At 39.3% G+C, this 13,144-nt stretch overlaps 1 long non-coding RNA gene across 1 annotated transcript; it reads right to left on the reverse strand.

Moving 5' to 3' along the window:
• Positions 1-4,750: 4,750 nt before the first annotated feature.
• On the reverse strand, positions 4,751-12,619 carry LOC140534480 (uncharacterized). The gene is made up of 4 exons (XR_011977330.1): positions 11,878-12,619; positions 11,174-11,322; positions 9,247-9,414; positions 4,751-7,617 (listed from the first exon to the last, which is right to left on the reverse strand). It is a non-coding gene; the product is annotated as an uncharacterized lncRNA (long non-coding RNA).
• Positions 12,620-13,144: the final 525 nt, after the last annotated feature.

Consider the following 13,144-nt stretch of genomic DNA (forward strand, 5'->3'; position numbering starts at 1 on the left):
TTGAACTCGGACCTTCAGACTCCAGAGCCAATAATCTGTCCATGTTGCTTCTCTGTTGGCACCTAGGTGGTGCAGTAGATAGAAAGACTCCTCTTTATGAGTTCAACTCCAGCCCCAGACACTTTACTAGCTGTGTGACCTTGAGCATTTCACTTCAACTGTATTTCTCAGTTCCTCATCTGTAAAATGAGCTGGAGAAAGTAACTGGCAAATCATTCCAGTATCTTTGCCAAGAAAACCCCAAATGGGGTCACAGAGAGTCAGACATGACTGAAAAATGACTCAACAACAAACAAAAAGAAACTCCTTACTTCTCCCTTGAATAGTTAGGAAATATCTGTGTGTGTGTATGTATGTGTGTGTATGCACGTGGGTGTGTGTGTGTGTCCTAGCACGTAGTGATAAACTTGGCCTGTTATACATTTTTAACATGTTTATCTAACTGGGTCTTAAGTTACAATTACAATCACTGAGATCTAGAAGTTGTGAGTACTGTTCACATGACACTGGTACAGACTGTCGATTTCTTTGTGCGTATAATTTTGTAGGTGCAGTGATTGCTTCCTTGATTAAATTCTACAACCCACCATTTAGCTTAGCTCTGCGTGTGTGTGTGTGTGTGTCTGTGTGTATGTTTGTGTGGAAAGCAAAAGTCTGTGAGGAAAAAAATGGAAGAGATAAGGTTGAACTCTATGTATAGTATCATATAATACACATAGGTCAGCAGAAGAGAGCTGGTGTCTATTAGTTGATAGAACGAGTGATACCTGAGTGTACAAGGGCCTTGGGAAGTACCCCACATATTATATTACATAGATAAAGCCCTCTCCACAGATTAGCCTCCAAAACACATGCAACCCCCTTTTTTTTTTAATTTTCAAGAGTCAATGCAAAGTTGCAAAATCAATTGATTTGAGTTTTTTCCATCTTTCTCTACATTAGGGAAACCATTAAAGGTACTAGGGGAACTTTGAGGTTTTTAATCTGCAGAGAAGAAAACTTAGGGTGACAATATAACTCTCTTCAGCTATATGTGCGGAAAAGATCTAATTTGTTCTTAGTCCCATGGCACAGAATTTGGAGCAGTGTTGATCTTCAGGTAAGAGTTAGACAAGACAGCTTCCAAGTTTCATTCTGGCTCTGAGATGCCATGTCTCTGTCACTTCTTGATTATTGATCCACATCTTATGGTTTGTTAAATAATCCCATCTAAAGATAAAAATAAGGCAATTCCTTCCCTCAAGGAAGGGGAGCAGAGAGGGAAAGAATACAACAGAGTAAAGAATAAATGCACATATATATTATCATACAAATACATATATTTATACATGCATGTATACAAATACATATTACATGCATGTATTTTATATTGTATAATAAATATAATATTATAAATCATGCAATACATATAGTATTATATATCATATTATACATAGAGTATCACATAGCATATAATATATACAGTATTATATATAATAAAACACATAATATTATATATCACATAATACATATAGTAGTATATATTGATCATATAATACATATGGTATTATGTGTCATATTATAGATATAGTGTTATATATCATAATACATATAGTATTATGTATCATATAACATATAGTAGTATACGTCAATCATATAATACACATAGTATTATGCATCATATAATACCAACAGTATTACGCATCATATAATACATATAGCATTATATAAAAATCTGAGGAAGAGACAAGCAGCTGAGAGGGTCACAAAAAATTTCATGTAGAAGCTAAGACTTGATTGGAGTCTTGAAAGAAACGAGGAATTCTAAGAAGCAGAGCTAAAGAGAGAAAGTATTCTGGGCATGGGATGCAGCCAGTGCAAAGATATGTTAACAGAAGATGGAGTACGGTGTATGAAGTACAACAAGGCCAATTTGGTTTGACCACAGAGTGTGGGGAAGGGGAGTGATGAGTAATAAGGTTGGAAAGGTAGGCCAGGTCATCAAGGTTTTTCAAGGTCAGTGGAGGTTACATTTGACCATAGAGGTCATTTAAAAAAGCAAAAAGAGTTCATAAAGGAATTCTCAAATATGCTTAGTCTCAGGACCCCTTTATATTCTTAAAAATCATTGAAGACTCCAAAGAACTTTTGTTTATGTGGGTTATATTTCTCAATATTTTACCATAGAAGAAATTTAAAAGTCTTGGTATTATTACAGAAATAGTTTTTCTCTCTTGGAACCCATGAAAGAGTCTGGGGGAGCTCCGAGGGTCCCAAGACATTTTGAGAACCACTGATTTAAAGGGATGACATGGTAAAACTTGTGTTTTAGGAAAATCACTTTGGCAGCTCTATGTAGGATGTATAAGAGAAAGCCAATATGTAAATAGTCATTGTTGTTGATCATTTGTTTCCAGTTGTATTTGATTGTGACCCCATTTGGGTTTTCTTGGTAAAGATATTGGAGTGATTTACCATTTCTTTCTCCAGTTCATTTTACAAATGAGGAAACTGAGGCAAACAGAGTTAAGTGACTTTCCCAGGGTCACATAGCCAGTAAGTGTCTGAGGCTGGATTTGAATTCATCTTCTCCTTACCCTAAGCCCAGCACTCTATCCACTGCACCACCTAGCTGGCCTAAATATTCATATGTTTGTAAACACACACACACACACACACACACACACATACAAATACACATATAAAGAAAGAGAGAAATATGAGATATGGACATAAATAAACATAAAAGCAGAGATACATATACATAGGGATAGAGATGGGGGTAGAGATCAAGATAGGAGTAAGGATAGAAACAGAGACATGGACAGAATCAGACTGGACCTACAATTTCAATGACGTAGGAAACTTCCAGATGAGGAAATTTTTTTCTATCAAGGAGATTAGCACCTAGAACACTGAGAGTTTAAGCGACTTTTCAGATTTATATACAACTCATATGTCTCAGAGGCTCATACATGTACATGCACATGAACATTTGCAAACATACATTATATATGCATAAACATTATTATTCATATACATGGATGCTAAGAATAAAATCATATGACCACAGATTTCCTGGAAAGGACCTTAGAGACCATCCAGAAATCCCCCCTCATTTTACAGGTTAAGAAACCGAGTTTCATTCTTTTTCTTTTGGAACTAAGAAGAAAATGGTAGGCAGAAAAAAAGGGAAGTAGGGGGCCTTGAAAAATTGACCCCTGAATAATCAAGAATTGAATGCCAGTCTTTTTTATCTCCCTAAACTCATAATCACAAAATCACAGATTGTGAGTCTGAAGGGATCTTAAAGGTCACCTCATTTAATCCCCACTTTTTAATAAAATGAATCAAATTTTTTATTAATCATTTTTTAAAATTAATCAATCATTTATCCATGGCCTAGATTTTCCCCTGATCCACCCTTCTCATTTTTTGGAAGTTGTGGAAACAGAGACCCTGAGAGTGACTTTCCCAAGGTCACCAAAGCAAGGTTTTATGCGTTGTCTGAAAAGCTGCTGTAACAGAAGATGTACATGACACCCACTTAGGCCTGTGCACAGGGCAGCATTCACTTGGCTCTTAGAATTACTTAGTTCACTTAATCCCAGAGGCTGCTCCAGCTTGTCTTTTATCCGGCAGGCAGTTAGCGGCTGATTGGGTTACTTGATTTTTTTTTTGCTCTCAGGTTCCTGTCATTAAGGATTTTCCTGAAACTTCACCTGAGCTGCCTAATTTGATTGCAGCTACCATAGTAACACCAGGTTGCCAGGAAATTGGAGAGGGTCCAGACAAGAGCCTGACTGAGGGAATTAAGGGGAGTTATTATCAGGCTGAAGGCAAATAGCTTTGGTAAGCAAAGACATAAGCTTAAGTAGAGGCAAACGTGTATGCCTCAAAGCAGTGTGAGATTAGGCAGCCTGGTACAAAGGGGAGCTCAAAGAGGGTTTTAACTGTATTCTTAAAAAACGGAAAGAAAGCAAATACAAGAGGGAACATGTGGAGAGTTGCTGACCTCCTGGGTTATCAAGCAGCCAGGTGTAGGAATCTCAACATCCAATGCACTGAAAACTGTATCCAGCAATGCTGATGTGGAGGGAACAATCAGCTCCAATTGAGGAGTGGACCAGATGATTTCCCATAGCAATAGAGAATGTGGCAGCAACTTCTGAGATGGCCTAAACCAATCCTCTCATTCTCAGAATGACAGAATCTGAGTTGAAAGACATTACAGTCTTCAAGCTTCTACCTGAAACGGGGGGCTCATCTAAAATATACCTGATGAATAGTCCGTTCAGTCTTGGCTTAATGATTTTAGTCGATTGGATCTTCCCCATTTTCTTTTAAGGTTTCAGGATAGACATTATTAATACCTTTTTAATCAAGCTCCAAAATACTATGGAGCTCCTCAATGAGATCCTTGATTACTCAAAAGAGAGACACAAAAGAAAAAAAGAAAAGTGGATGACAAATGTCTTTTATGCAGAATCTAAAACCCTTTGAGTTGGTCCATCAACCTATAAATCTTGGATGAGAATCTTACATGAATGATGAGCTGAGCCCAGAATTGAAAAGAAGTACGGGATTGAATTGCATTTTGGAAGTTTCATGGTGATTACTATTTGCAAATTCAGCTTGTAAGAGTGATCTATACCTGTATTGAGGATGTCCCAGATGAAAATATGGGAACCACGGGCATTTGTACATCCCAAGTCCCCCCCCTTTTTTTCTCTTTCCCCCCTCCTCTCTTTGTCTCTCCCTTTCCCTTCAATCTATCTTTCTCTATCTCTGTAAAATGAAGCACATACACAGGAAGGCCTGTTATCACAGGTTCTTAGATCTGCATTTCTAAAAGGAAAGCAACTTTTGAGAGTTCAACAATCACTTTAATTAAGCACACATATATCATTCACTTAGTTCAGCAGAAAAAGTAAGCACCCTGAACTTCAGAGAAAATACAGAGAAATGAAGATCAACAGACAGTGCTTCCAGCTACCTGACAATAAGTAATACATACATCATAGATCAACAGACAGATAACTGTCTGACCATACATACATAGATACCAGAGAGAGAAGCATCAGCATCTGGGTTTTCAAAGAGGGGAGGGGGGCTACTTAGTGGCTTCCCAGAGTCTGGTCTAGCACACAAACCTTCTTCCAAAAACTAAGACCCAAAGTAAAACCTCACCTCAGAGTACTTGTACATTTTTCAGAGCCAGAGGGCATCACATCTGAGAATCTCATTATAAAATTAACAAAAGGTATTGAGGACTATTCATCTTTAATTCTCACACCCCACCCCCATTAACCTTAAATTATCATTACTCTCTCTCTCTCTCTCTCTCTCTCTCTCTCTCTCCCTCTCTCCATTTTTTCCCTCTGACACTCTCACATAAGCAAACGCACAAATACACCCACCCACAGAAGCACACGCATATGTGTTTAACACCAATATTTTCATGATGATATTATATGATTGTAACATAAAGTACCCCAATCTTCAAAGAATCAAAATTGTGAGTAACCCAAAGGGCTATGGAGAGAAAGAAGGCAGCATATCACCAGTGATGATACATAACCAAGAAGTGAAGTCAAAGACATATGAAATCAGAACAGAAGCTGGGTCAGTCTTGTGGGAAGAGGGAAAGATAGTACATGGACACCTGAGGGATGCACTTGTACCCTTAGAATTTTTAATAATATCAAGGAAGGCTTCCAGTGCTGTGGGTAATTTTCTTTTGTAGAATTTACAGGAGAACATAGAAAAGAAAGGGAAAGGATAAGAAGGCATCAATATCCAGATGGAGGAAGTATCTGCATCAGTGAGACCATGCATCCATGGAACTATTCAGAGGTATTAAAGAGAAGAGTCTTGGTACAGTGGAAATAGCCTTGGCTGGGAACTCAGAGTACCAAGGTGGAAGTCTTGCCTCTGAAACATACTACCTGTATGACTTTAGGGAAGGAATTTTAACTTCCCATGATTTCAGTTTCTGCATCTACAAAACAAACCTGAGTCCCCTTGAAGATCTAAAACCATGGTCCTATAAGTACATCTGGGTAGCCCCATATGGCTTTGAAACACTTCAAAATATCCATTATCCTTTTTTTTATCTTTATAACAATCCTATGATAGAATTATTCTCTCCATTTTACAGATGATATAACAACAGAAGTACAGTTTCAGTGTTGTGAATAGATATCAATCAATCCATAAACTATTTATTAAGCACCTACTATGTGCCAGGCACTTTGCTAAATTCTGGGAATAGGAAAAGGACAAAGGACACTCCCTGTTCTTAAGGAATTTACAAGCTAATGAGAGCCCACCTTTGAGCACAGAAAAGCCACCTCCTTTGGATGTATCTTGGCTATTTTACTCTGAGCATATTCCTTAAACCTTTCAGTGCCTTAGGCAGCTCTCTGTGACTATAAGACTTGGAGAGGGGAGGACCTGAATTAGTAGTTTCTTCAGCTAGGAATTTCCTACAGCAATGAAATCACAGTTCCTGTCTTTACCCCCTATTCAGTGGCGGAAAACCTAATCTAGGTTATCAGATGACAAGTCATGTTTTCTCCCAGGTGATATTTTTTTTCCATAAGTTTTTTTTTTTTCACACCTCACTACTCTTAATACTTACAGGACCCTGATTTCTAACCTCAGCCATAGGAATGGTGGGGATGTGTCCATTCCAAATCCTCAAAGTCCTCCCCACAGAGTGTTTCCATCACTGTGACCCATGACGCTCTCACCCCAATAAGAGCAAGCTCCATTAACAGACAGAAGCTTTTCTCTTTTCCATGAACCCATTTAAACAATTCATGAAAAGAAATTAAGGATATGTGTTGCTTTCATAAAGAAGCTCATCCCATTTCCATCAAATCATCCTCACTCTCATTTAAGCCAGGCGGTAACCTCATTAGGAACCCCCAGGAGTAAAAGAACAGTTCCACAAAATGGAGAGTGGGAAGGCAGGATGGAGAGGGGTAGATAAATTTCTAGAAATGGCCCTACACACAAATGCCAGTCACAGGTTTCTAAAGGAAGCTTTCCAACCTGTTAATAGTTTTCTGTACACAACAGCTGCAATCCATGAAAGAAATGAATATTCATGGCCAAAAGCATTTATATATACTAAATGTATATTCATGAACAAATGGCTTCCTGCCCTCCCTTCCTCCCTCCTCTCCCAACCTTAATGGTGTTTGCACAGTGATTGGAGAATGGGCCACACTACCGTTGACTGGTGGGGCTAGTGTTGCCTTCCCTGGTCCACATCCTTTCTGGAAAGGTATCTCACCAGTAGTTATGGATGGAAACAATAAGCCAGGGAGAAAAAAGGATCTGTTCCCAGTCCTTCTCTACACTTTCCATTTATTGAAAGACAATGCCTCCTTGCATAAAATATTAATGACAATATTACATGTGATGACTCATCTTTCTTGTGGAAGAACATTAAGCATCACGTCTCCTGTGGTTATGTGCGTAAGGCCCAATCAGTAGATTACCTTCCTTTTCAAAACTCTTTTGTTACCTTTTCCCTGTGACCTTGATTGGGAAAGGAAGTGGAGAGGGCTTTGGAGACTAGTCCCCAGTCGTCATAGCCTTTATCAGAGTCTTCCATACTGAAAAGAGCTGGGGAGAAGACAGCATTATTAACTTTATGACAAATGTCTTTATAATTTTACAATGCCTGCCTAGGGAGGGGGAGTGGCAGGGAGGGCATCAGCTTCTATAAAGGGCAAAAGGATGGTTTGCTCCATTAATCTCTTTGGATGGTGGCTAGAAGAGAACCAGCTGGGGAGATTTGCCTTTTGTTGAAAGAGAAAGGCTCGAGGGTACTAAACAGAACAGATTTAAAAAAAAAAATATTCAATAGATTGAGCCAACAGATCCATCAGACACAATGAGTCTCCCATCCCCTCTATCAACTTAACCCTGGGCCATCAGACAGACACAACTCTCAGACCTCATATTGGGTGCAAAGGACAATGATAAGGACTGGGACAATTCCCTTAGTTGCCTCCTTTTTCCTGCTATCTTTCCAGTCTGCCTCCCTCCCAGGTAGTTTGTGAAGGGCATTGTGTCAGTCCATAAATAAATAAGCTGCTAATCCCTCTCTGGAGCTCTGAAAGTCAGTTAATGTTTACATGAAATACTAAATCACAATCTGTAAACTGTTGACTGGAAAACATGACGAGATCTGTGTCTTTTGTGTTGTATTGAGGAAAATTTCATTACCCCAATCTTTAGAGGTAGTTAGCTGCCTGTTGGTTGGACATTTTGATCTGGTGGGGGTAGGAGGGGGGAGGTGGAGGATGAATGGAGGGATCTTGGCTAGATTTCACAGGACAAAGATACACCTGGCTAGAAAAGAAATGTTTGTTTGAAGTACTTTGAGCAAGGGTTCTTAATAATTTTTTTAATGTCTTGAACCTCTGTGACCAAACCTATGGACTCCCTTTTGCAATAATGTGGTTGATTCACAATACTACTCTGGGAAAGTTAAATTTCCTCAGGATACTGGCAGCATTCTACCAGATTCCAAAATGTCAGGAGAGCGGCACCAAAGGAACTCATCCATGGCACCCCTCAACTGCATCACTAACTTGTTCACTTGAACAAGGATCTCTTGGCAAACAGAATTATGTCCACAGAATCATTGAATCTCAAAGCTGGAAGGGACCTCCCAGGGCATCTAGTTTACCCCATGCAAATGCAGGACTTCTTTCTGCATCCCTAACAAATGGTTGTTCAATCTTGGATTAAACTACTCCATGAAAAGGGAATCTACTGTCTTCCAAGGCAATCCACTGAACTTTTGGGTTAATTCTAATGGTTGGGAGTCTTCTATCAGACTGAAGGGGTGTTCATTTCCTTTACATCTTGCCCAAATCTCATCCTTGGCTATTTTTACAAGTACCTACTAGTTCTACCCTCTGGGACTAAAACAGAACAAATTTAATCTCTCTTTGACATGATAATCTCAAAATATTTTGTTAGTGGTGGTGGTGTTAATGTTACTTTTCAATTGCATCTGACTCTTTGTTATACCATTTGGGGTTTTCTTGGCAAAGATACTAGAGTGGTTTGCCATATCCTTCTCCAGCTCATTTTCCAGATGAAGAAATTGAGGTAAACAGCATTAATTAACTTACCGAGGGTGACACAGCTGGTAAGTGTCTGAGGCCAGATTTGAAAAAGGAAAAGAAGTCTTCCTGACTCTAAACCCAACACTATCCACTGCATAACCTAGCTACCTACCTTGAAATACTTAAAGATGGCTAAATCTCTTCTCCAAGTTAAATTGTTATTGCTATTTCTTCTTTGTTGTGACATCAGGAAGATGATGCCATGACTTGCAAGTGAATTGTATTTCAGTGAGGCAGGGCTGTGCAAGGTCACCAACCTCACTTTCTCCTCATCTGGGTCCTGTGGCAAGATATAGACCAGAATGAGTAGAGATGCCGCCCCACCCAATCCCTTCATCTAATCTCTGCCTAGTCTCCTATCCCTTTATTACGATGGGATTCATCCTCCTCTAGATGCACTCTAGCTTGTCACTATTTTTCCTAAAATGTGGTTCTGACTGTCCCCCATGCCTAAAAATCTCTGACCCTTCACCTCTGCCTATTAGTTTATCTTAGTTTCTTCCAGTTCATATCTTACCCACTGGTGGAGACCTTTCTCTCCCTAACCCCCTCCAGCTTGGAATGCCTTTATTTACCATTCATAGATCTCTTACTTCCCTAGTTATTTATGATTTAGAATACAAGCTCCACAGAGGCAAAAATCACTTTGTTTTCCATTTCTTTGTCTCCCACTTGTTTAGCACACCACTTGGCATAGAGTACATTCTTAAAAAATGCTTGTTGACTAACCAATTGGCACTCAGAACTGAAGAGATTACTTTCTAGATTCAGCCTGACCAGAGCCAAATACACTGGTATTATCATCTTTGTATTCAATATTTGTCCTCCCTTCATGATGGCTGTCATGTTTCACTACTGATTCATATTTCCCCTAGAATCCACTAAAACTCCCTGTAAGGGAACTCAAAATAGATTTTGAAAATAATACAATGCACTTGGAGTCATGTGCTTCCATAGGGTTTGAGCTGTCCACGAAAGATGTGTGCCAACATGGGTTTTCTTTAAATGGCTATGAAGAGACGTGGATCGATATCTCTGGAATTTTACCCTTCTCTCTCCAAGAAAGATTTTGATTTCTTCCTAAAGTCAACAGAAGAAGCAGCCACAAGGGTGACCAATCTGTTCTCCCCCAAGAGAGAGTTTTTATAGTAGCATTACATCTTCCTTCCCCCACCTCCACCCCCCAATATTGATAGTCTGGGGCTGAGGTCAACAAGCTATAGCCTAAAGGCAAACTCCAGGATGCCATCTATTTTTGTATACCTTGTATGTTTTAGATTTTTTAACGGGCTTTACATACACAGGTTGTGGAATGGAGTTGGCCAGTGGGCCACAGTTTGCCAACACTTCGTCTGGGAACACAATTTTTTAAGTTCTAAAGCAACAAAGCTGCTAGCTTCTCTAATTGCTATCCTTTAAAATGAAAAGGTACCCCAAGCTTACACCCTCTAGCTTGGCCCCTTCCCAGTAAATGCTAATTACACAAAAGACCATGATAAATAGTGAATAAGAAGTAAACTTATTTATCCAAATATATAGCAAAAACAGAAATCAGTAGTTATTTAGATTAGAATATATAGCAGAAAATTCATGTTTTCCCACACACGAGAGAAATCTCAACAAGAAGGAAGCCCTCCAAGGTCACCCAAGGAAGGCTTCTCTGAAATCTATAGGGAAGCAAGCTGGAAATCAGTAACATGTTTTCTACAAATCTTCCACTTCCCGAAGTTTATTATTATTTTTTCTTCCTATCCCTGTGTCTCTGTCCAAATATAGTCTAGAAACACTTGTTTTTTTCAAAGAGAGAATGAACAATATCTCTCCTCTCCAAAGCTCTGGAACCAACTCCTTCCCTCCTACTGGTGTACAATGTCAAGTCATCTTTCTTATCACTAGTTCAGCAGCCCTGCATAAGTAGCAGCTCACTAAAGACATGTCAGGCTTGAAACCCTGGTGACATTTCCCAAACATCTATCAGTTGTTGTTGTTTTTTTTAAAGCCTCAAATGTTAGCAAGTAGCATCCAGGGTTGTGTCCTACCCGAATGTTCCTGATCATCAAGGGTGATTTGATGTTGCAGTGTTTAGAGCCTTTCACACATTCTACATTCGACTGTTAAAGCTTGCAGCCAATTCAGAACTCAAATTGCTTTCTCTTTAATCACCACATCCCCTGCAGGACTAAGGGACCTAGAGAAAGGGGAAAAAAAAGCTCTATTCAGTCATTCATTTATTTTCAGAGACAGTCAATTCAGAACAGAACGTGCTGTGAAACTTTAGGGGATTCCAGCCACGGATCTGGTCCAGTTTCATGTGAGGTCTGAAGGTAAGAGCCACTTTAGGTTGATTGTGAATGAATGACCTCACAGGGCTAATTTAACTTCATTTTAAAAAATAGGAGAGTGATTATGACCCAGACAATAAAAGTAGTAAACCAGGTCTGGTTGAATTTCTGCTTTTAGTAGATCCCAGTGAACTGAACACAAAAGCCAGGACTACCACAGAGATTTTCTCAAATATCTTGTAATTTCTTGCAAAGGAAGAAAAAAGGATTTAAAGGTAGCAATTAAAGGTAGCATAATTGTCTCCACCCTCATCCCCAATCAAATGCAATGATGCATTAGCTAATTCTTGGTTACACATATTAAGTACCTCCAAGAACAGAAGCTCTTACAACAGAAATTGTCATTCGTGGAGTATTCACACAATAAAGGCACCTAGCACTAATTTCTTATGCATACCTACCTAAGAAGCCTGGGGGAGGTAATGTAAACATCCATTTCTGATCCTTCCACACCTCATAGTGAGGATTCCTCAGGTCTTCTGAACAGGAAGGAAGGCATCCTTCACTTGGGTTATTACTTTTGGAAAAGCAGCTGGGGCAAATTCAGAAGTAAAACATGTGTAAGTCTCTTTGGAAGTGTTCCCACCTTAGTGAGGCAAGGAGAGACTAGGAAGTAGGCAGTCAACAGGTGAGGGCAGATAGACTTTTTCTGGGGAAATGGTAGAGGGAAGCCTTGTGCTTCAAATGTTCTAAGAACTATCATTTATATAATCTTTTAAATAATTGTGATGACAATAGGATCATTCCCTTAGAGCTGGAAGAGAACCTTTAAAGTTCCTTTCAGTTGCAATTTCATAGTAAGAGAAATTGAGGCCCAGATAGTTAAATGACCATCCCTAGACCACACAGGGAGGAAGAGGCAGAAGCAAGAAATATTCAACACAGGAATAAAATTAAAGTCTTAGTGACTCAAATTCCAGCACTTTCTCTTTTACACCCCCTACCTGATAATAATACGCCACAAGTTCCTTTATAATTCTTCATAATCTTTTACAAGCTAACAGACAAATCCCCCTGCTACAAAAGCCAGCCCCTAAATGTCCATGAGAATTTGACAAATTAACTGTACTGGAATTGGAGTCTCACTTTATTCACCATTGTCCACAACCACTCTGCTGGAGCCAGCATGGCATAGTAGGCATGGTACTGGACTTCCAATCAGAAAAAAAAAAAAAAAAACTCAGATTCAAGCCTCACCTCCGTCTATCTTTGCGACCTTGAGCAAATTTTAACCTATATTTATTTGCCTGTAATATTAATGAGAGTTTAAGATCTTCCCCACTCATTAATGGGCCTGCCCGCTAAGGGAAGCTAGATTAAGGGAGATTTTTGTTATTGGAAAGCCCATAGCTTTTACATGTGGGTCTGAAAAGTATGTGTGTTTGTGTGTGTGTGTGTGTGTGTATGTGTGTGTGTGTGTGTGTGTGTGTGTGTGTGTGTGTATATACACATATATATGTGGAAGTATTTGTTTGGCCAGATCGGACTCTGCTCCACCCTACCACCCTGCTTTGAAAATCCATATGTTGGTGCTTCTCTCTCTGGCAACCACGTACGTATGTAATGGTCAGACAGTTGAATCTGTCCTTTGATCTGTGATGGATGTATTGCTTATGGTCAGACAGTTAGAAGCCCTGCTTGATCATTATTTCTCTGCTTGTATTTTCT

This window comes from Notamacropus eugenii, chromosome 3 (assembly GCF_028372415.1).
Source record: "Notamacropus eugenii isolate mMacEug1 chromosome 3, mMacEug1.pri_v2, whole genome shotgun sequence".
Lineage (NCBI taxonomy): Eukaryota > Metazoa > Chordata > Mammalia > Diprotodontia > Macropodidae > Notamacropus > Notamacropus eugenii.